Raw genomic sequence first — 25,325 nt, 5'->3', positions numbered from 1 at the left:
AGAGCAAAAAGTCAAAATATTATGGGAATAAGGTCATAATATTAATATTAAGGAGAAAGCTGAAATGCTATATTTAAAAAACTGCATAAGTGGGAAAACAAAAAACAAAGGTGTTTAAAAACAAAGAAGTTATACAAAGAAGTTACAAATAATTATAGAACTTCAAAGTGGTCCTTGCTTCCTTTCATTTTTCCCAAAAACAACCCTGATTTAAATTATTATTAAAAAGGTACATCACTAGTTAAGCATAATATTGCAATGTTAGGAATTATGTGAAATAAAAAAAACACTTTTATTTATATTTAGTATATTAAATTAACCAATTTATTTGGTCATTAATATTGTTTTTAGTGATCTCATCATGCATTTTCAATTCAAAATCCTAGGCACCTGCTTTATTAACCACCAAATTATATTTAGAAAAAAGTGCATGCACAAAATATATGTGTGAGGCCTTGACTAGCTGTTCTCCACTTAAGAACATTTAAGCAAATGGAGCTGCACACTAAACTCAAGTGGGACGTGTTTGGCGGTGTTAATGAAGTGCAGATGGTTGGAACAAGAGCGGAAAGTAACTTACATCTCAGACACATCCTTCATCTCTGACACGTTAACCTCCTCTTCCCAAAGTCTCCATCCTCTGAAACACACAAACAAATATGCGATGATTCAAAGATGTCACCTTTTGCCAGTGTTGTGTAGACAATGCTCACAGTGTGTGGGGGGGTGGTGTGTGTTGGGGGGGGAATGGGTAGTCAAACTCACATCCCGAGAGTGAGCAAACTGTTTGTGGGCTTTGCAATAGACTCATGCATGAGCAGACAAGCCATGTTGGGCCACCGCAACACAAGGCCCTATTCACTTCTCTGGGGAGGCGCTGACACGCACACACACATCTACACATGCACACACTATTATCATAATCATCATCAACAACCCAAGAAGCTCTCAAGTGCTTCAAAACATGTACACACACACACACACACACACAGGGAGAGACAGTGCAGAAGCATTCCACTACAGTAGCATTCCATATGTTTGGTTAAGCACAGAGAATCCAGATTTAAGACAGGAGTCTGGACTGAATTAAAAGGATGAGTGTGGAGGAAAGGAGGAGGAGGAGGAGGAAAATGAGAGAGATGAAGGAGGAAAAACTGCAGGAGTCAACTGCGAAATTACAAACACTGTCAAACTTTGTGGTGACTGACGAATTTGGCGGAAAAATTTGCAAACCAGAAAGTCCGTCAGTGGTGTGCAAACCTCCGCCAAGGTGCAAAGAGGGTGGTCTTTTCATAGCAACACCCAAGATTGCCAGGCAAAAAACACAGCTGATATATCACACTGTCCTCACTTGAACACAACACTGCATTACTTTACAATTTTAAAGGCTTATTTTGAGTTGTCCTGTTTATTTCCTATTGGGCAATGCGGTGGTTACCATAAAGTGTCACATAATATGTATAATCACACTGATTATGTGAATCTGGATAGCATTAATAACTGGTGGGAGGAAAAAAATTACATACGACACAAGCATATCGTGAGCTTTGACTTTTCTGGGTTATTCAGTCATTTTGTTCATTTCTATTGCACAAGGTGATGGTTTTCAGTAATAACTGGTAGGAGGAACAATGATGGCAATACGGCACATCTTCTATATGGGCTGCACGGCGGAGGAGTGGTTAGTGTGCAGCTAGGAGACCCGAGTTCTATTCCACCCTCCTTGTGCATGCGTGGATTTTCTACGGGGGACTGCTGTTTCCTCCCACACGACTCCAAATTGTCCATAGGTATGAATGTGAGTGTGAATGGTTGTTTGTCTATATGTGCCCTGTGATTGGCTGGTGTCCAGAGTGTACCCTGTCTCCCGTCCGAAGACAGCCATGGTTTATTTTGAGCGGTCATGTAAATTTTGACAGTAGGGATGTCGGCTGCCGAGCCGCGATATTTGGAAGATCGGGTAATATCGACTTCCGCCACAAGGTCAGGCCGATCTGGTTTTTGTATCACGTTCGTAACAAGGAGCCACACCAAGATACTAAGTCAGGTAATACGCCTCAAAGCGGGTTGCCGCTCAACTCCCGCCACCAGCAAAACCAGCATGCAGACATGTTCGTAGTGTACTGTGGTTTGACTTTGGATGTTGGATATTAGGCTGAATAGCTACAGCGGAAGCTCCCCCTCACTGTGCCCGGACTGCTGTGTCATGTTGCGGGGAGCTCGCACGGGAAGTACCGCTCTCACTATTGTGTTGAAGTGACTATCTTCCATACATCCATTTTCTATTCCGCTTATCCTCACGAGGGCCGCGGGAATGCTGGAGCCTATCATTGTTGGTCATGCTGTGTAATTAAAGAGTACATTCAGCAATACTTTGATTGCATTATTATTATTATTATTATAATATATACCGGATTGGATCAGCAAGACTATCAAAAAGTAGGATCAGAAGCCAAAAAAATGTGGATACATCCAGGTTTGGAACCCCTGCAAGTGAAGTACCAACTGTGGAAAAGAAAGTCCACAAAGGGCACGTTTTTCTTCCAATGGGCACCAGTATTGAGTCCTTGGTGTGCAGATGTTCCACTTAGCCATAAAATTCCATGGAAATCCGTCCTTTGCATAACTAACTGATTTTAGCGCCCCTTTCCTTGCATGCTCTCATCATGTCTCACCACTCATGTTACACTCATGTGCTACTTTCTGATGAGTCATGCTTTGCAGTCACCCAACGAACTTATTTACAAGCTGCTTAAAAAAACGAGAGCCAACATACAACACAATTACACGCAGCACCTTGTTATTACTGTTGGCATTGATGATTTACTTGACAAAATAGAAAAGCTACTTACACAGACTTACTTGTCTTCCTTTTATTGGCACTCTGCTTTGTGAGACGCTCTCCAAAAACCACTTGATATGAATCAAGCAAGTGACAGAGATTATTAGAGTCTACTTTTTGGGGGGAGAGGGTGGTGTCTGGCTTCAACAAATTTGCAAAGTAGTGTTTTTCATACCCAAAAACCACCACATTTGTGTTGCTGTCACACAAATTTCCTGCATGGAAATGAAAAAAAAAGGATGCAAAATGTCATCCAAATGTTCCGCACTGTAAGAACAAAAGCAAGACAGCATGTCGATAAATATTACAAAAATTGTAGCCAAAACTTTTCTTTTTCAGACAGACTATTTGGCTGTCAGTTGCCGGGGAGAACTCTTTTGATCCAACAAATGTATTCCATCTGTGATCATTCTGATTACTATACAGTCAAATTGAAGCGATTATTGAAGCAATAGAGGTAAAATGGAGTGCTACCAGCAGAGGTGCTGTGAGTCAGTCTAGTTTGCCGTTTAGACAAGGACAACAGTTAGGGATGACATAGTAAACAGTTTAAATCAGTGGCTCTTAACTGTTAGGCTCCCCAGCATACCTTGCAACTTGTAAAGACGGGTACAGTTTTGCAGGTACGTATATTCAGTGTTGATACCCACATAGTTACACCGCGAGTTAATGTCTGTGTTAATGACCTCTTTGCTCACTGCTTTCAAATAAAGAGCACTTCTTTAAAGCAAGCTGAATATGTCTCTAACCATTTCCTGTGCGACTCAAACTCACCACAAAATACTAACAAATGTTGGTTTTCTTCAATAACAGTAGCTTTAAAATAACTCTACAGAGCGTTGTTGCCGCTATAAGTGCAAGATTATTATTTTTTGCCCAGACAAAAGGCCTGTGGTCCATCAAAATCAGTCATAGGACTCACATCTGGGTCAAAACCACCAGCTGAGGATTGCTGGTTTCAATAATATTATAAAAATAAGCCTCAACAACAAGTGCTGGCTGGGCCTTTTAACAGACATTTGTCTTGAAATCTGTTTTGACATGCAATATAACTATCATATCCTAAACATGTCTGAACATGCTGTAAAGATTTATTCCTGCACATGTATCATTCGAGGTGTATCATCATCCTTCTTATCCTGACATGTCAGTGGGTGCTCATTTTATTAGTTTTCTGAGCCTAAAGTGGCAAACATTTGAAAAAAGGTCTCAAAGTGATGTCTGAGCATTGGGAAGGGAGCCGCTCTGGACCTGGGGGCTGTTGACCCCTGATCTAGGGCCTGATTAGTGATTAATCGAAACAAGTGTCAGATTAATCAAGTAAGAAAACAATCCGCTGTAGAACAACCAGGTTTAGAGACTACTTCCCCCTGGCCATCAGACTGCTCAATGCCAAATAAGCCTCTACCTGCCCACACGCACAAACAAAACTTTAAATTATTGTCATTTATTCTAAATTATTATTCTAAATTATTATCACTGCCGTGTTATTGTGCAATGACAATAAAGAAAGTCTGTCTATGTTAACTGTATGTACTGACTGAGGACTACGACTTCTCGAAGTGGGTGTTGTCTGAATAGTCTGCGTTACAAAGTGATAAATCAAGAAGAGGTCGTTTCCTCAATCTGTGCAGTTGGAATGCTAATGCTAAAACAAGGCTAACAACAATGCGACCAAAAAAAGCTACTTAACTGTCGGGGGGAGGGTTCAATGCAGCGAGGACTTTGCATGCTCTCCATTTTGTTGCATTTCATTGGTTTCAGTTTCAAGTTTGTGCAGTACAGATAAATAAATAGATACTATTAGTTTTTTCAATAGTATTTTGAATTGGTGGTGACAAGACAGAAAATGAATGACAACCATTGTTCTAACCCACAACCTCTCCAGGGTGTACCCTACCTCTTTCCCAAAGTTAGCTGAGATAAGACCCAGCATACTCGCGACTCTAGAAAAAGTATGGATGTTTGAACCCAACACTGGACTGAAACAGAGGACACGCCAACAAGCAACCTTAGTGGAAGGTGAATGTTTTACAGCAAAATATTTGGATTCAAATGGAGCGAAGAAGAGGAAGCATCCACAGTGACCGCATAATCCCATTGGATAAAACAAAAGAGGAAATGAGGGTAAAATGAAAGAAAGGGGTACGAGACAGATTGCCTTCAATTTCCTCCACTGGAGAAGCGTTCAAGGCCTGAAACTCCATCCGGGGTTCCACTGGCCAGGCGGGCCCTGTTTGTATGGGAACCCATTTCCTGAGTGATTAACAGCAGGGAAAGAGAGTGTGTATGTGCGTGTGTTCACGCACTGGGGGTTTCAGCTCGGAGAGTCTGGGGTTGTTTTGTCTGCTCCGAGAGGAAAGGAATGCTCAAGTCAAACACTGCGGACAGGATGCCTTGCGAGAGAGGACGACGAGGGTAGGACAGAGGGTGAGAAAAAGCAAGCGCAGAAATGGAGTGGGGGGGGGGACGGCAAGAGACAGGAAGGTCTAGAAAGTAGCAGACAGAAGGAGGAAATGTGCTCAACTGCATTCCTCCTTCTTCTTCTGTTGCTATTTGCATTCCGGGGCAGTGGTGAGGTGGAGTGACTACAAGCTGTCAGGGAGAAAACCATTCACCTCCTCAAACTTGACTGTGAACCTGCAGAACCTGTCCTAATATCTAATGACTTATAGTCCTCAAGCTCTCCCAGTTTCACAAATACCAGGCAAGGGTTTCACACACTCATAACACGCCTCGATGGAAACAATTATATACAGTGAAGAAAATAAGTATTTGAACACCCTGCTATTTTGCTATTTCTCCCACTTAGAAATCATGGAGGGGTCTGAAATTTTCATCGTAGGTGCATGTCCACTGTGAGAGAGATAAACTAAAAAGAAAAATCCAGAAATCACAATGCATGATTTTTTAACAATTTATTTGTGTGATACAGCTGCTAATAAGTATTTGAACACCTGAGAAAATGAATGTTAATATTTGGTACAGTAGCCTTTGTTTGCTATTACAGAGGTCAAACGTTTCCTGTAGTTTTTCACCAGGTTTGCACACACTGCAGGAGGGATCTTGGCCCACTCCTCCACACAGATCTTCTCTAGATCAGTCAGGTTTCTGGGCTGTCGCTGAGAAACACGGAGTTTGAGCTCCCTCCAAAGATTTTCGATTGGGTTCAGGTCTGGAGACTGGCTGGGCCATGCTAGAACCTTGATATGCTTCTTACGGAGCCACTCCTTGGTTTTCCTGGCTGTGTGCTTCGGGTCGTTGTCGTGTTGGAAGACCCAGCCACGACCCATCTTCAATGCTCTGACAGAGGGAAGGAGGTTGTTCCCCAAAATCTCACAATACACGGCCCCAGTAAAGAGAGGTCTTTAATGCAGTGCACTCGTCCTGTCCCATGTGCAGAAAAACACCCCCAAAGCATGATGCTACCACCCCCATGCTTCACAGTAGGGATGGTGTTCTTCGGATTGTACTCTTCATTCTTCTTCCTCCAAACACGCTTATTGGAATTATGACCAAAAAGTTCTATTTTGGTCTCATCTGACCATAAAACTTTCTCCCATGACTCCTCTGTATCATCCAAATGGTCATATGCAAACTTAAGACGGGCCTTGACATGTGCTGGTTTAAGCAGGGGAACCTTTCGTGCCATGCATGATTTCACATCATGACGTCTTAGTGTATTACCTACAGTAACCTTGGAAACGGTGGTCCCAGCTCTTTTCAGGTCATTGACCAAGTCCTGTCGTGTAGTTCTGGGCTGATTCCTCACCTTTCTTAGAATCATTGAGACCCCACGAGGTGATATCTTGCATGGGGCTCCACTCCGATTGAGATTGACCGTCATGTTTAGCTTCTTCCATTTTCTAATGATAGCTCCAACAGTGGACCTTTTTTCACCAAGCTGCTTGGTAATTGCTCCGTAGCCCTTTCCAGCCTTGTGGAGGTGTACAATTTTGTCTCTGGTGTCTTTGGACAGCTCTTTGGTCTTCGCCATGTTACAAGTTAAAGTCTTACTGATTGTATGGGGTGGACAGGTGTCTTTATGCAGCTAACGACCTCAAACAGGTGCATCTGATTCAGGATGATACATGGAGTGCAGGTGGACTTCTAATGGGCAGACTAACAGGTCTTTCAGGGTCAGAATTCTAGATGATACACAGGTGTTCAAATACTTATTTGCAGCTGTATCACACAAATAAATTGTTAAAAAATCATGCATTGTGATTTCTGGATTTTTCTTTTTAGTTTATCTCTCTCACAGTGGACATGCACCTACGATGAAAATTTCAGACCCCTCCATGATTTCTAAGTGGGAGAAATAGCAAAATAGCAGGGTGTTCAAATACTTATTTTCTTCACTGTATTTACCCAGCAGTAATACATGACAAGGAATATCCCTTTATTACATAGAAATCCCCTTAATGTGCTAATCTGGCAAAACGTGAGGAAGGCTCATGGTCAAATCTGCAATATAAACCATAATGATTTACCATGGTGGTTTTTGCCATCTATCATTAAAAATGACACGCAAATGGAGTGCACTCCTTCAGGCAGAGGGGCTGTTGCATCTTTCACACAGAGCCATTACAAGAGATACAACATTTACTTCCCTTTAGCTTTCACCCAATGACAGATGAGACATGAGACGACCTCAGCGTTAGCATCTTGTAGTCGGACTGCCACAACAGCATACCTGCCAACCTTGAAATGTACGAGTGAGATCCTGGAGCCAACTCGTTAGTGTTACGCAATGTGGTGTAAACAAAGATCAATACAAGTCTAAAAAGGTGACTACAGAGGTCTACAGGTCTTTAATAATGTTAAAAATCCTATTTAGAAAGTCAAACAAATATTCTATGTTTATTAATATTGTATAGTACTTTGTGGAAATTAAATTCATTCATTTTCTACCGCTTTTTACTCACGAGGGTGCTGGAGCCTATCCCAGCTGTCTTCGGGGGTGAGGCGGGGTACACCCTGGACTGGTCGCCAGCCAATCACAGGGCACACATATAGACAAACAACCATTCACACTCACATTCATACCTATGGACAATTTGAAGTCGCCAATTAACCTAGCATGTTTTTGGAATGTGGGAGGAAACAGGAGAACATGCAAACTCCACACAGAGATGGCCGAGAGTGGAATTGAACCCTGGTGTCCTAGCTGTGAGATCTGCGCGCCAACCACTAGATCACCGTGCCGCCCGGAAATTAAATTATACAACCAAATAACCGCAACAAACAAGGGACGACTGTACCAAAATAGTAGCATTAAAAAGTTAGAAAACTAGTAAGCACCATATCTTTACTAAATATATAGTATGTGTTTTTTGTTTTTGTTTTTACAAAAAAAAGAAACACTAACGTCAGCTTTTGTCAGTTACAGGACACATGAAACCAAACCATAAAACATTTTTTATCAACATCTATGGTGCCACCCAAACTGTTATCGTCATCAGACTGGATTCCTCAGCATTATAAATCGAGCTGTCTTTTTCCAACCAGACGCTCGGTAAACATAGCAGGAAGGTTTTACATTGTGCAACCACTTGGATGCTGATATAGTAAGTTAAAAAAAGCATCTTCACAACTTTATGGAAATGTCAATGAGAGAAAATGAGAGCAATTTATTCATATTTCAGGTTTAAGTCTCTTTGGGTGCACTGCTGTTCTATGCAGTATCAAAGTTCAGCTGCGAAGCACTTCCTTGTGTTGTTGTAGCCGAGCTGGACCCTGCCCATGTGGGAGCGCGAGCCATTCTTTGAGTGGCAGAGCAGAATTGATAGGTTGCTATTGTTTCCTTTTAAGGTCAATTGTGTCTCAAATGCTTGGCATGGCTGCTGGGAGTGCAGATGCGGCTCGCTCGCCACAAGAGATAAAGCGCTAATTTAGCAGCATTCTTCAGCGCGATACACACCTCAAATGAGGAGGAAGGGAGTCCTGCGTGGAACTTGAGAGCAGGGTGGATAAAAGGGACAAGCAGCGATCCACATAAACACCACCTTTGTATTTTTCGTTGAGTTATTTCTTCAATTTAATGTATTTTTCACCTTCTGTTGGCACTTTCTTTGGCTCCCTTGTGGTTTATTTTGCAGCAGGGACTTGCTAGTTGGCAAAGAACTACAGAGTCATGATGACGTTATAGACTAGCCACAATGACTTACGGTTGTTGAGATCATGCTAACACAATGCAAACTTTGGTCTTTCTTTGGTCCATTCACTTTTCATGTTCTATACCACTTATCCTCATCAGGATCGCGGGCGAGAGGGGTACACCCTGGACTGGTCACCAACCAATCACAGGGCACATACATATAGACAAACAACAATTCACATTCACATTCATAGCTGTGGACAATTTGGAGTCGTCAATTAACCTAGCATGTTTTTGGAATGTGGGAGGAAACCGGAGGCCCCGCAAAAATCCCATGCATGGGGAGAACATGCAAACTCCATACATTGATGCCCAAGCAGAGGTTTGAACCCAGGTCTTGATTGATGCTGATTATCCTGTGGCCAACGTGCTAACCACTTGGCTGGGAATTGTACACGAACCGAGGGAAAAGTTCAGCTGTTTTTTGACGTAAAGAAAAAAACTATGTTAACCAGCGCACACGCCAACCAAGGTTCCGCTTAGAGCTGGCCACCCCTTCGCTACACTGTACGATTGGATATCTCCATGGAGATAAGGATATGGAGAGGCTGCATAGCAGGAATGAACAGTGAAAAAGACGGTATAGAGGTTGCTGTATAAAACTTTGCACGTGTATTTGGTTTGACTTTTGTTTATGGAAAAAATATCAATATTCTACCTAAATATATCGTGAGTTTTGGTCCCTGCCCTAGTTCCGCTATAAACATGCAGAGTTGTACTCTGCATGTTTATAAAGGATACAAATTGCACAATAAGAGTACTTGAAAGTGTATGGGCATTTCATATAAAAAATGTTATGTAATCAAACAGTATAATACAGTAAAACCCAAAATACTATAAATGCTAAATTTTGGCACAATAACCGTCCAAAATTTGATCACAGTTTTTTCAGTAAACTGCCTACCACTACCGCAAATATCTAACAAATGTCTTGAATTGTCCCAAAATGAGAAGCAGGGCTACAGTGAATGATTACAAGAAAATTATTAGCACCGGCTATGCTGCAGATGTTTTTCTGTAATATATTAGTCGTCTAAACTTGTGCTGTGGCTGTTTTAAAAAAAAAGATGACCTGTAATATGTAAAATAACACTTTGCTCGCTACAGCAGAATATTTGACAAATGTTTTGAATTGTCCCAAATGCGGAGCAGAACTATATTGAACGGTGCTCTGGACAAAAATTAGCGCTCAATACAAACACGCAAAGAGTAAAATGCCAATGTTTTTGATGCGATAACAACATGGCTGACAAATGTTTTATACTATCGTACATTAGCAGGGGAAACAGCTTAACTCAATACTCGGTGTTGTGACTTTTATAACTAGTATCTGGAATTGTTGAACATAAAGGATTCGTCCAAAGATTGTCTGTACAATCATGGCAGTATGCCAACAGCTGGATGCAACTTGACTTAATATTTGTGAAATGCAAATAGGAAAACTGCAGCATTTTTTATGTTGTAGCATAATTCTTTGAATTGAATACGAGTCACTGATGACTCGTGAAAGACGCATTTCAGCCCTATTTTGACACTATAGCAGATGTTTTGTGTTTTCACAAATGACTTGCAGTTAGCTACATTAAATGGTCACAAAAAAATCAAATTTAACAGCCGAGGCTGCAGTTTTTTCTGATATAGTATACTGGTGAAGGCAACTGCCTGTTTAATGAACGAAAAATGAGTCATGTTATCTTAATTGTCGTACATGTGGAACACATTCAGCTTGAGCTAATTTATACCCTTTAATTAGGCCTACAGGACAAATGAGAAAATACCCCCCCATAAGTACAGGATAACATTCACTATAAATCTTAGGTTGTTAACATGACTGCCTACATTGTCACTTGTTGAGGCACAGAATGCAGTAAAAAAAAAAAAAAGTTGAGGTGGAAAACAAGAACCAGAAGGCTTTAACTCGTATTTGTGTTTGACCAGGCAGTCAAAACACAACATGTTGTATATAACCGCCTGTCAAGGCTGCAGGAAGAGAATAAACTGACAAACTAAGCTATGCTTCCTTACACTGACATACTGATGCATACAAAATCTAACGGTGCTCCACAAATAAACCCCAACGCTCTGTGAAAGGGAGGACCCGGACTGAGGTAGGATCATAAAATATGCCTGGTATTCCAGAATGCTCCACAGTGCACAAAATGAGCCAGTCAGGGACCTGGGAGTGTTATAGGATTTCAGTGTAGCTCTCCCGGGATCGACTGATTTGTCCACATGTATGCACAATCCCGGCTACACCAGTAAGACTGCTATTATCTGATGATGGGGACACTAAATCGCAAAAAAAATATGTTGACTAATGAGTACATGAAGTCAATAGTTGGGTGCTTTTGTTCAGGAAACAGCAGTCTATGAGGTAGTACACAGTTCTTGAAAGAAAATTCAGGTTGAAGATGATGGAAAAGCAGCACAACCCAACATCAGACATAATGAAAATAATACTTGTAACATGTCAATTTGCATGAATACATTCTTGTATACTGTACCGTATGTTCTTTATTGTTTTGCTGCACTGTTTGAGATCTGCAGCCAAATTTCAGACAGATTTTACAGATTTTTAGGCTGCTAGCTAACAAGCCTCAGTTCGTCAGTGCCTACATTTCACATTGTCCAGTTCCAACAATGTTTTACATTTGATTTTAGTACAAATTGTGCTTCTTGTTGCTCACTGTATACTGTAGCGTGTTTACTCGGCTCCACTCCATGACAACTGGTTAGCGAATGCTAAACATTTGTCCAGTTATGATAGACTCTTAGTAATAGCATTTTCCAAAATACATATTTGAATGATTTCCACGTGCGGCTCATCTATGCGGTATTTCTGCTCTGATTTTGCAGTAAACCTTATCAAATCAAACAAACCATGGTTTGGGGTTGTGTGTTAGTGTTTTCAAGCAACTAAGTATTTGAAAACATCAGGGAACCTGGGAATTTGCGGGCAGATTTACACAAAAACAAGCCCAAAGTTGCTTATAATAAGCGGACCTGGCAACACTGAAAAGTGTGTGAGTCTATATTATGTTTTAGGTCTACTATTTTGGTTGATATGACATTAAAGGTGACTGACTATAGGGGGATTATTTCAATGTCAAGAAGGATTTAATGTTAAAAACTATATCTAGAAGGTCATGAACAGGTTTTTGATGCTCTTAACTACAAGAATATTTTATTTATGAATAAGGAATCCTATTTTACTTTTATCATATTTATTACAATTTATCACAATCAGGTTTGGAACCAATTAACCGCCATGAACGAGGGATGATCGACCACCTCTACCAAACTGAAAACATAGTATATACACATGCCAAGTTCTGTAAATGAAGACTTAAGAAAGGTAAAAAAGGAGACTTTGCTATTAGAGGAACAGTAACATTATGTTTCTAAAAACGATGACATTGAGGACAAAAATTTCCTGCCTCCAAACTGCCATTCTTGTATATATGTGTTTTGAGTTGCAGTTTCTTCGCCAAGTAACTTTCAGTAACATAGTTACTTTAAGTAAAGTAAATTCTGTTAAAATGGAATGTATGAAAACACAGTGTTCTGCGTCCTTGTGGTGTATTAGAGCCATCTACTTGTTCTATGTTGTATGCGTCTGTTGTTGTATTTACTACTGCTACCAGTAGAGGGTGTTGAAGATGCGTGCAGCTGTTTAGTGCCTGTACGAGCATAGGAACCCCAAGTAGATAGCTAGCTAAATATAGAGCCACACAGTTCTTATTGGCCAAGGGAGAACCCGCCCATTGTGTTCTGCATCCTGATTAGCTGAAAGCCATTGCCAATCAATCTCCTCCTGCCGTACTGTTGTTGTCAATAATCATGTGTGTTTAAATAGTGTTTAAACAAGAGAGAAATGTGAGAATTTTTTTATGCAGAAATGTGTATAATGTGTGTATTGTCAGGGGTTCTAAAGCCTTAAAAGATATATAATAATTGTAAACAAACCAGCCTACTTTGCAGATTTCACGCCATTTTGGGAACCTGTGCCCTGCGATAAACGAGACAACACTGTATACAACGGCTTTTCACATTAACACCCAGTCATCTTTGCAGTTCAGATACAGTAAATGTTTGAACATATATATACGGAACGGCCCCATCTTGGTGGCTAACCACACACAAATAATCACAAATACAAAAAAAGCGAAACCTTTATTCAATGTTGCCATAGCCGAGTATGATGTTCAGCCTCATTTAGCCTGGTTATTTTGTAAGAATGCGCTTCAAAAAGCAGTGATGGCATGTTCAAGGGAAAACTAGCCCTCAGATGGGGAAAAACACAATAAAGTAATGATTAAAAATAACAAGAAGAAAGGAGGCTAACTAGGAGAGGGGAATGTGCTGAAAATAGCCTAAAAGTCATGGTCTGCAAGCATCTGCAGCCCAGTGATAACCACTCCTAAATCCAGCCGTGTTAATATATGACCCCATGGAGAAATACAGAAAGTGGACTGTTATGAGTCATTTTATCTCGTTGTCGGTTTTGAAGACTGTTGCAATGCTTCATGCTTCAGGCTGTTGTCTTCTGAGCCATTGATGAACCCTCTGTGTTGTGGTTTTGGCTCTGTCTTGTCAGTATTTCCACCAGTGTCCAAAACAAACTGTTAGCTGGAGGAAACAGTCCTCAAAGACACTTACATACTCATCTGTCTTTTTTTTTTTTGATGCAACATACTTGTTGTTTAAAGTTTAAAGACCAAATAAGAATTCTCGCAGGAATTAACAGAACAGTAAGAACAAAGCAGCTACAGGACTAAAGAAACATGGAAGTGAGTCATAGCCAGGTTAGCATGGTGTCCCAACATTCCTCACCCGGAGAACATGTATATTTGCTGATCACAAGTAAAATAATCTGTGAGAGGAATTTTATTTTGAGAGCCGCCCTGTGTAGGCTTGGAACAGGTCAAGCAGGAGTGTGTCTTTTGTGTTTCTCCCTCTTGTATCCTAGATTTGTGAAGATCATATAAGGGTCCCTGTTCTGAGAGTCATCCTTGAGCCAAATGTAATGAAAATAATAGGGTGGATTGATGTATATTTTAATAAAGCAGAGACCATTTAGACTTTTCCAAGTCACATATTAACTCAACATGTTTTTAACTGAAATTTGTTGGAAATTGTATGAAAAGTTAACCACTATATCCAGCTCACAAATGTGCTATTTTCCAGCCCAGGATAGCAATGAAAACACCACACTTCCATCCTCAGGATGGATTACATTTTCTGGAATAGAAAATTGAAAAATTTGACAATCAATTAATTGTTATGTATGGAATAGGTGAAGCTCCCCTTGACTGACTGACCGAATTCCTCCTTCCATGCCATGTTACGTACCTCCAAAAGTGGGGCCATGTGGCAATGTCAAAATAATTACCATAAATTACTCATTATGAACTTCTTGATTATGTGGAATGGTCTTTTGATTAAGTCACGACCTGAAAGAGGTGATGGGGCAAAATAGTGGGCAGCGCTTGGCTGCAACCAGCAGAGGCACAAACTAGTTCAGACTAAAGCACAGCATGAAGTCAGCTGTGGGAACCTCCTTATGTGAAACATGAACACATACTGTATTTCCTTCCCTTTTCTGTGCATTATATGGCTGTGTGTTGCAGCACAAGACGTGTGCTCCAGTCCTCGGGTAAAAAAAATGCTGATGGCAAACGAGCATCTTGTTGAGCCTTTGTAGCAAAATCGGGAGCTACTCTTCCGTCTGAATGACGCCAAGACTAGCAATTAGTTTGCAAGATAAAAATTGTTTTTCATGTTAGCTGTTACAACAATAATATCACTGTAGCTTGGTTAATATACAGGTCAGTTATATAAATGGAACATACAAAATACAAACTAGGTATTTCCTGTGATGTCTGTTGGTAGCAGGCTATATTAACTAGTTTTCTCGTATGAGAATGCACAAAAGGGGACAGAAATATGCTTGTGTTTCATATAAGGATTGTGAAAAATTTCCACAAAAAGTGCAGTTCCCCTCTAAAGATGGGATCTTTAAACAAGTGAAAGTTCATAATATGAAACATGCACACATATTTATTTTCCTTTCCGTGCATTATAATGAGAGAAAACTACATAATATGAGCAAGCTGACAATGCACATCATTGGGACCTACCTATTTTTAAAAAACCTCAATACAACATTGTATCATTTGATATACTACATGCTATGATCATGCATTAATAAGTACACTGATGATGACATGTTAGACTTACACCATCTTCCGAAATTTTGATGATTTCAAACATTACTGAAACATTGATTTAGCCCAGGAGCTTATGCTACGTTTGTCAACAACATTCCTGGGCCCATTGATTCAGGCCAGGAGATTACGCTACTTCCGTCAACAGCAACGGCATAGAGACAACGACACTTCCAATGTCTCTAATTGGGATGTCTTCCAGCACAAAGCTTGTGCTTCAGTCCTCGGGTAAAAAAATCCTGACAGCAAGAATTTGAGAGCTAGGTATCCACTCTTCAGTCTGTTCCATCTGTGAGTGACTAGCAGTGTTAACACGAAAAACTATATTTATCTGGCGGACTAAGTGCTACAATGATAATATCACTGTAACTTGGTTAGTATGCAAGTCAGTCATGTAAATGGAACTCTGTTGGCATTTTCTGTTGTTTTTTTGTTGGGGCTTTAGTGCCAAAATAGGTAGGTCCCAATGACGTACATTGTTAGCTAGCTCATACCAACTTTTTTTCTCTTTTTAGAATGCACAGAAAAAGGAAATAAATGTGTTCATGGTTTTTGTGAATGATGGGCAAAATTTACAAAAATGCAGTTTTCCTTTAAGAAATGTGCAATACCTCATGTTAAACCTCATTTCACGTTGAAAGTGTGCTCCTTATAAAGTCAAAAAGTTATAACTAAGTGAGCTCTGATTTAAAAATTGAACATTAAACATGTCGCTATATTGATGAACTGAATCATTCATTCATTCATTTTCTTCCGCTTTTCCTCATAAGGGTCGCGGGGAGTGCTGGAGCCTATCCCAGCTGTCTTCGGGCGAGATGCGGGGTACACCCTGGACTGGTGGCCAGCCAATCACAGGGCACATATAGACAAACAACCATTCACACTCACATTCATACCTATGGACAATTTGGAGTGGCCAATTAACCTAGCATGTTTTTGGAATGTGGGAGGAAACCGGAGTACCCGGAGAAAACCCACGCATGCACGGGGAAAACATCCAAACTCCACACAGAGGGTGGAATTGAACCCTGGTCTCCTAGCTGTGAGGTCTCAGCGCTAACCACTCGACCGCCGTGCCGCCAATGAACTGAATCATCATAATGCAAAAGAAAGTCAAGTTGCAGTTGATTGTTTTAACTTAAAAAAATTTTTTTAAACCCTTTCATGTGGCTGGAGATTTTTCCGGACAGCAGAATGGGGGAAATGTGCGCCTTTGAAAATATTTCGTGTTATAGTCCAAGACGCTGAATACAAACTATCGAAAACAACAACAAAAGCTGGGATACTACAAACAGCTCTTTGGAGTCACTTTTATAAGTTTCTTTGATATCAACTGAAGACAGACAAAACCATAGCACCACCATGTACTTTGATATCACGTGTCAAAAAAGTTTGGATCATTTTTCACTGGCAAACACGTGTGTGAATGAAATTCAGTGCTCTCCGTTTTTACAATCTAAAATATTAACAAGCTTCAGATGTCTTAAGAACCAAGTGTTCTTCTCCAAGCACTGATTCATAACCTCTGGATGAACCCCACCTCCACTGAGCCCTGAACCGGATCTGACTTCCACAACAAACTCCTGCCAACCGCTGTCGCGTCAGTCAGTGCCCATCTGACTGCAAATAACAGACCGAAGCCTCATAAATCCTGGAGGAGTGAAGCGCTAACTATAGCCGTGGAAGAGATGTTGAAAGAGACATGTTACAGCACTCGATAAAAAAAACAATCAAATAGTAAAAGACGCTGTCCAAGTCATACAAAACCAAGGACTGCGGGTCGAAATTTTTGCCTTTTATGGATGGTGCAGAGGTTCATAACATGATGGGCCAGTGTAGGTGGTACAAGGGGTTTATTTTCATTTTTTGTCTTCTATTAAACAACTGTCTATGACAGTTGCCCTCAACCCGGCTAATTTATGGACCGGTGGAAGGGGAAAAAAGGTATGTACTGACATGAAACAAAAACATCAAATATAAACATAACAAACCACAACATGAATACTGAGTCACTGTAGGTGTAGAATTGAAGTTTGTTTTCGAGAGAGATGATAATGGTGCAGTATGATGTGCGTGAGCGACCAGCACAGCATGTTTTTACAGAAATCTAGTCTTACGCAATTAATTGGATGAGAATGCAAACAACGTCTTTGATGTCATTGTTGAAAATTCAGTTTACTTCCTTTTAGCTTTAATCCAAAATGATGGAACAACGTTCTTCTCCCCGCATACAACACAAAGCGACAGAGCTCTTAGTTATTTGCTGAATTATTTTTATAGTTTTACATGCATAAAACAATTCAAAATGCATATAAATGACAAATTTAAAAGGATAACTAAAATGTCAGGTTAATTTTACCTTTATTGAAGACTTGATGGTGGCAAAGACACAATAGAGCAGCAAGCTCAACATGGACGCCACCTTCCTGTTTTGCCATGAGTTATTTCTCAAATTCAATATTGTTTCTCACCTTCTTTATCAAAATTCTGGCATTTGCATTTGAGAAATAGCATGATGTGAAAGTGATGTCCGTGTTGATCTTGTTGCCACATCTTGTCTTTGTCAGCAATAACATCTTCAGTGAAGGTACAACTGTTCATTTATCCATTGCATTTGCCATTTATATGTATTGATGCATTTTGAATGGTTTTTCTGCATGTAAAACTATTAACATGTTTTAATAATAACAATTTTGGATTTGGAGTAATTGACAGAAAAATTTATTTGGTTAGAGTTCGACATTTTGGAATGGATTAATGACAATCAGCAAGGTTGAAGTGTATGGTTGAAGTGACACGTAGTTCTTTACAAAAACAGTGCGTGTTTATTAATGTTTTCTGTGGTCTGATTCGGCCCAGCTCGGTGGAGGGCAACCCCTGCTGGAAGCAACATTTCTGGCGTCTGCACCATCACAAGACCACAAAATAAAGCATTCACCTTCGGACAAATCTCCAACAAGAATGCATCTTGAACCAGACTGGAATGGCTCCTCAAATATGCCAAATATTCTCCTGAATCCCCCAACCCTCCCGCCCCTGTCTCTTTTAGTGAAGATAGGTCCACAGCAGCCCACACTCTTTTCCCCGCCTTCTCTAACCCACAACATTCCTACACTGTACACTTCACCGAACGCACGCACATTTACAATCAGGGATCACACAGACAATGTTAAGAACATTAGTAACGCAAGTTTCCACCCAGCTGACCCAGACGTGCCTTTTCTGGGGGTAGGCAGTTCGGATTTCTTTTCATTAACTTCCAAAAATACTCCAGGGCCAAGTAGACGAAGGAGGAGGGAGGAGGTAGTTGGGTTGACAGGAAAAAGGCCAAATCGCACACCTAAAGTTAGATAGAGGAATTTAGAAGAAATGTCTTTATCATAGTGCCCACTGCTAAAACATCCTTGCTGTGCCTCCTACATGCTTCCCCGCTACCACAAACAAAGTATTGGGTAAGACACTGGACATCAAGGTACTTTTTCCTGTTAAAAGGAAACCAAAAGGGCCCTGAAGCAACCGAAATCCTCAATACAATAACATACCATGTTTCACTTGCTTGCAAACGTCTTACACTTAGTATTGACTCAACAGTCTTATCACTTGCAGCTATCAGGATATCATCAGGACAGTCACCTAAGGACTCACAATTCGTTCTTGCAAGATTCCCTTTCTTGCCTTGTTTGCACTCTGGATGTTTGCTGATCCATGAAGAGTCTAGACTTCCCAACGTGACTCATGCGTGGAGACTAATCAAGACCCTCCAAAAGACACAACAGAAGCTTTACGCAGCCTGGACAACTAAAATAAAGACACCTCAATGAAAATGGCAAACGTATGCTAATGATCAGCCAACACAACCATAAATAATATATAACATTTAGCTTGGCATCTTTGGACTTGATACTTGAGTGTGTCTCTGTTCTTGTGTGATAGCAACATGATGGACGGTTAGGAACGCTAAATGAAAACCAGATGATGCTGTTGGGTTGCACGCTATACGTTTGTGAAACTTCACATGGTCCACAGCAGGATAGCTGCATGGGTTTTTGCTGGGACAACACGGGTGCTACCGGTGCTCATAAATTACCTGAAATATAACATTAGGAAGCAGTTTGAAAACCTAGCGTGGGTCACCGTGACAAGCTCTCGGAAAACAAGGATATCAAAGCACAGAATACATCCGTTTCATGCCAACTTGTGTAAAAAATGATGTGAAATTTGTCGAGAAGCTACCTTGTATGCTAACATAGCTGTTCATCTAAAATGAATTCAGATGTTTTGCTCCAAATACAAATTTTTACATGTAGTCGTTCACAGTACAAAATAGTACAAATAATGTGACTTGTATTTCTGTGTAATGTGAACGCAATACATCCGGGAAGACATATGTATGCTACAAAACACAATGTCACACGGAGTACACGAGTACAGTGTGTTCACAAAAATAAACATTGATCCAATTTGTGGGCTCAATCCTGGCGCAATTGTGACATTTTTTGTTTGTGTAACTTGATACCTAATACTTTTGGCTACGGCATTTTGAGACCTTGGTTCCGATGAGTGTGTGGGTGGATGCTGGTGCAAGAATTGGTGGCAGGTTAACGTAAACTACTTCGCTTTTTTTTTAAGTCATTATCAAATTATCAAAAAATGTTTGACATACCTTTCCCCAAACACGGTAAAACACGCTTTTTGATTACTTGTACATCGGATATACGTAACCTGAACGTTCAGACTGCAGTTGCATCAGATACAGGTCACATCCGGAAAAAACTAAATTTGAATTTGATCTGCGGTAGCCTTACCGAGCAACCAAATGGGGGCCAATCTGTTTGTAAACGCAAATGTTTTTAATTAACGTAAATATTTTAAAAATGTAGTTAATCCGTAATTTGCAGTGGATACTGTTCCACTGGAGTCTGACAAATGGCAAAAGACAATGTGTCTGCTTTGCACTTTGCTTCAGGCTAAAGGTTAATACATTTCTCAAAACAAAAACAAAAGGAAAGTCATCTAAAGAATTACAAAGTTCACAGGTGAGCGAACGTGTCGGCCAGTCAAAAACAAGGCTGTCGCGGCATCGAGTTTCAAATGAAGGCTTCAAATGATTTTCCTTAAACTTGATGACTCAGAATAGTCAGCATATTTGCGGGAAGGTTCTGAAGCGCAGAGCAGTAATTAGCCAACAACAAGCTTTGGTGACAAGCAAGTTCAATCAAAAACGTGTTTTTTTTTTTCAAATAAGGAAATATTTGTGACTGATGCTGTACCATCTCAAACATGACAAATTCAAATTAAGAACTGTTTGTACTGTGGTGTATGGAAAATAAAGGAAACTGGTTTGATTCATTTTTTTGTGATTTATATTTATTTATAGGTGATCAGAAAACTTCTGTCGTAGTAAAATAAAGCTGTTGAGTTCGGTATGTCTGTGTAATCACTGAAATATTGAGTAGGGGAGTCGAACACACCCTGTTTTATTGGGGCTTCCATTATTTGGGGGGATGACCCCTCTCCCCAGCCCCCAAATAATGAGCTGACAGTCGCGATTTTAGAATGACCTGAGTCATGCATTCTTCCACTGCATTGTGGCTTGTGTTTCAGCTTAAGTCTTGCTTTCCGTCACACAGCCACTGACCGGCTTTGCAGTCACTGTCCATGCAGTCATAGGATAAATGGAGGATACATCAGGTCATTCTAAATCCGAGGTTTGGGTAACCTGGGTCACTTTGTTTGTACATTACTTTGTAATCACTGGATTCAGACATTCCAGATTACTGACTGACTTATGCATCACATGTACCGGTTGTCGTCATCACAGCAGATCTAGTAAGTTCGGTCCATTGTAGGACAAGCAGGAGTTGGAGGGCCCACCAGCACCGCCCGTAATGAGCTGAGGTTGTTTGGCACACTTTGGCGGACTAACTAACTAACGAGAGGGGGATTCATTCACCATCACACACGCAGGAGATGTTGTATAAACACAAGGCCATTCTAGCCTCAACATGGAATTCTTTAACGGTGAGAGCACATATTTTGGTGAAATTAGTTTTGTGCGTGTGTGCGACTGAGCCTTTAATGAGAGTCTGAAATGTACTTGGGAGACGACCGCTTGCTGAGTGACTGACATGCTTAACTTCTAGTGCCTGATGACAGCTCTGGCTCGTGGTTGCTCATACAAAGTTCAAGTAGTTTGAACTCCCAGATGAAATCAGAGAGTCATTGGTCCATTGCTGATAAAAGAAAGCTCGCAGAGCAGGCAGTCGTTTTTGAGAAGGAAGAGAGGGGTCACCGAAGAAGAACATACACACACTGAAATTGTCCATTCATTATGTTTTTGCCAAAGGTAGCCGTGAATGAGATGTACATTTTGACGTTGACTTTCGAATCATTTCATTCATTATTGAATGTACTTTTTTTTATTACACAGCATTTTTTGTCACAAATCTCTGTGAGTCAGGTCCTTCATCCAATGACAGATAAAATTGGTAAAAAAAAAAGGTGTGCAAAATACTATTAGGGTAGGACTAATCATTTGACATGGTTATAGATCAATTTGTGGTGTGATTTAGAATGTATAGCTATTTTTTTTACAAATTCGTCTCTTCAACACAATTCCAACTTATTGACGTCCGTCGCACTTCCTGTGCGAGCTCACCACACCGTGACACAGTAGTCCGGGCACAGTGAGGGAGAACTACCGCTGTAGCTACAGAGCCCGGTATCCAACATCCAAAGTGAAACGAACTTCACCACGGTACAACGCAGAAACTTGTGCATTTTAGGCGGCGATATTATCGAGTAAATTTAAAAAAAAATGCTCCTCTGCGGATTTTGCCTTGAACCATGACATACTCCTTCCCAAAATATTTTGGTCATTGGGGTGTCTCGAGACATAGTTCATGGGAGGAGATGATACACGAGATTGGGTCTACAGGAACGAGACGAAACAAGATTTTAACATGACTTTCATGACAATGTATTGCAATCTACTACTTCATTTCTACTGTGTATACACTAACGGCCCCGCCTCCACCCACTGAGACAAACAAACTGTATGTATGACAAATGGGCTCACTCTGTTCATGCCGTTGTTCCGTGAAACAAATGAGTGAAGACGTCACCTACTTCGTAAGATAAAGAGCATAACTGACATAGCTTTTTATGTGAAATAATAAAAAAGGAAACAGCGGCTTGTATGCGTAGCCCCACAACTTCCCAAAAGACAGTTTTGTAATAAAAAAAAATCAGGCTTCACTATGCTTACTAAAATAGCTCACAAAGTAGCCCGCATACATATGCCAGTGTTACTAACGTTTGTGACCCACTCCTGACTGTTACATCAGGGGTCTCAAACTCAATTTACCTGGGGGCCACTGGAGCTAGGGTCTGGGTGAGACTGGGCCTCATCAGGTTTTCCAAAAAACTGAAAAATGAATAAACTTTGCTTTGGTTCCGATTTTCTACAAGAAAAGCTCTGATAAAACATTCCGCTGTTGTCAAATATCTTATTTTTCTACACAAAATAAGATGATAAATAAATAAACAAATCAAGAATAAAGAAAATCAATCAATCAGTAATAAGTAAATATAATAATAATAATAATAATAATAATAATAATAATAATAATAATAATAACACGGAAAATAATAAAAACTTGAGAAACCATATATAGTTGGTGGGTAGACAAGATTTTCAGATTAAAATTAACAGTATTAACAGTTATTTAGCCTTTAACATGAACATTAATCAAACGTAATAATTTTTTCTGGGTACATGATACCATACAGCATCCATATCAAACTTGCGCGGGCAGCACCAACATTAAACTTTCATATCAAGGCGGGGGCCTCAAACTAGTGTCCTGCGGGCCACATTTGGCCCGCGGGCCGCGTGTTTCAGGCCCCTGCTGTTACATTATTGCATGTGATATGGCATCTACCAGTTCAACGTGTATGTATAAAAACAGGTTAAAGTACACAGTGGCACTTCTTGCAACAACACACTGATGGGGTGAGGTATGGAGAAACACAACTCATTAGCATTAAAGCTACAAACACACCAAAGGGTGTTCTCCCAGTTGAGCTAAGTACAAAAAGCTAAGCGCTACTGAGAGCTTACTAAAAGCACTTTCTGTCTAAATTCCAGCATCAAGCAATTGTGGAACCTCAACAAATTTATTTAACAAATTGAATACGGTATATTTCAGAAAAAATCCTCATAATCTGCACATCAAAATCACCTTATGGCCAAACGTGTGATATCCTGTTTATTATCAACGGCAGCCTCCATCCCGGATACTGAGCCCACTATGGCATTATTGCAAAACACACAGTCGTAAAAGGACACAGAGTCGCGGGCTGCTTGTGGGCTTTAATATGAGCCTCTGAGATCCTATGATTCATAGGTGCTATTTCAAGAAGAAGCTCTTTCTTGTCATGCATGAAACACCGCTCACTGTACAGTGTTGCACTATTCCTGGGTGAGAAAGGTTAGCAGGCCTTAAAAGCGGGTCCACCACTAAAAATAATCAACACCATCCGGTCCTTAATTCTTCTTACGCTATCCATTGCATTTAATGTCTGGGTTATGCCGCATGTTGTGCCCATGCACTCCAAAAAACATGCTGACCTTTGCACATTTATTTGAGAACAAATCCCTTACCCGGACACTTTTTGCTTGTTTTATTGCTTGACGTGAGTAGTCTGAACATAATAGTTTCAGCTAAAGCTTTGCAGGGTGTTTTAACACACTTGCAACACTTGACGTCAACTGTAATTCCACACTAATGTGACGGTGCTATGCTCACAGCAGGGGCTCTGTGAATAAACCTTGATGCGCGCACTGGCTGGGAGCACCAACGCTGACAAACCGGGGTTGAACATTCCCAGCGGTTTGATTCTCCTAAGGAGAAAGCCTCAATACTTTTTATTTAATCCCCAGAGGCGGTCATTTAGCCACTTTGTAATCCCTCAAGTTCAGGGCTTAGGTTGAAAATTACCCTTATTGGACACCCATAATGATTAGTTTTTGGTTTCACCGATAGCAGCGCATGCTAGCTTCACCGGAGCGGTCGCTGGGTGAATGGAAAACCAATCATGCAAAGCATCGTTTAGGCTGTCAAACAGTAGAGGGGTATGATTATTACTCCTGGACAGACACATGGTCCAATATTTTTGTCTTTTTGGTCAAACCGCAAGAGAACACGGTCATTTACAGACATCTACTTGCCATGACTGAGAGCCAGTGCAAGTACAACGAAACATCTGAAGTTCTGCAATGCAAACGTGTCTTTGGATACGTTAAGGACAAAATGCTTTGGAAGGCATATTCCCATATACTATGTAATATAGAGATCCTTAGTTTTAGAATCATTGAAACAAATTAAGACTGCAACTATTATTTTTTTAATCAATTAATCTGAAGCGGCGGCACGGTGGTCGAGTGGTTAGCGCGCACATCTCACGCGTGGGTTTTCTCCGGGTACTCCAGTTTCCTCCCACATTCCAAAAACATGCTAGGTTAATTGGCCACTCCAAATTGTCCATAGGTATGAATGTGAGTGTGAATGGTTGTTTGTCTATATGTGCCCTGTGATTGGCTGGCAACCAGTCCAGGGTGTACCCTGCCTCTCGCCCCAAAGACAGCTGGGATAGGTTCCAGCACCCCCCGCGACCCTCGTGAGCGGTAGAAAATGAATGAATTAATTAATCTGAAGCTTGGTGTTTCGATTAGTCGAGTAATCAGTTAGGCCCAAGACAGACCAAACATGAATGGTTTGTGGTTTGGTCGGAAACGTATCAAAAAAGAGGGATCACTGTTTTCCAAAGTCAAAGCTGATGTGTGTGAATATCTTATTTGGCCAAATACTGCAAAGGAAATGTTAAAAATATCCACATTTTAGGAGCTGAAATCAGAGGATATTTACAGTTTTAAATCCAAAACAAACTGAAAACCAAAATAGTTGTAGATTAATTGGATAAATGATAAATCATTGATTAACAAACGGTCAATAAGTTACGATCAATCTGTTCCAAAGTCCCACACTTGCACCTGCATAGACATTTTTCTTGATGTTTTTCGATCAATCTGTTA

General features: G+C 40.5%; 1 protein-coding gene across 4 annotated transcripts in view; it reads right to left on the bottom strand.

The window, feature by feature from the left end:
• luzp1 (leucine zipper protein 1) overlaps positions 1 to 25,325 on the bottom strand; it is a 50,238-nt gene that overhangs the window by 22,806 nt on the left and 2,107 nt on the right. For all 4 annotated transcript variants that reach the window (XM_078796271.1, XM_058090697.2, XM_058090696.2 and 1 more), the window contains exon 2: positions 581 to 640. The gene's annotated coding sequence lies outside the window, so the exon portion shown is untranslated. The remainder of the gene's footprint in view (positions 1 to 580; positions 641 to 25,325) is intronic.

The sequence above is a fragment of the Doryrhamphus excisus genome, linkage group LG14 (assembly GCF_037039965.1).
Source record: "Doryrhamphus excisus strain RoL-2023G ecotype Guam linkage group LG14, RoL_Dexc_Guam_v1.1, whole genome shotgun sequence".
Taxonomy (NCBI): Eukaryota; Metazoa; Chordata; class Actinopteri; order Syngnathiformes; family Syngnathidae; genus Doryrhamphus; species Doryrhamphus excisus.
Note: the sequence above shows the minus strand (reverse complement) of the source record. Positions and strands in the feature narration are given on the sequence as shown.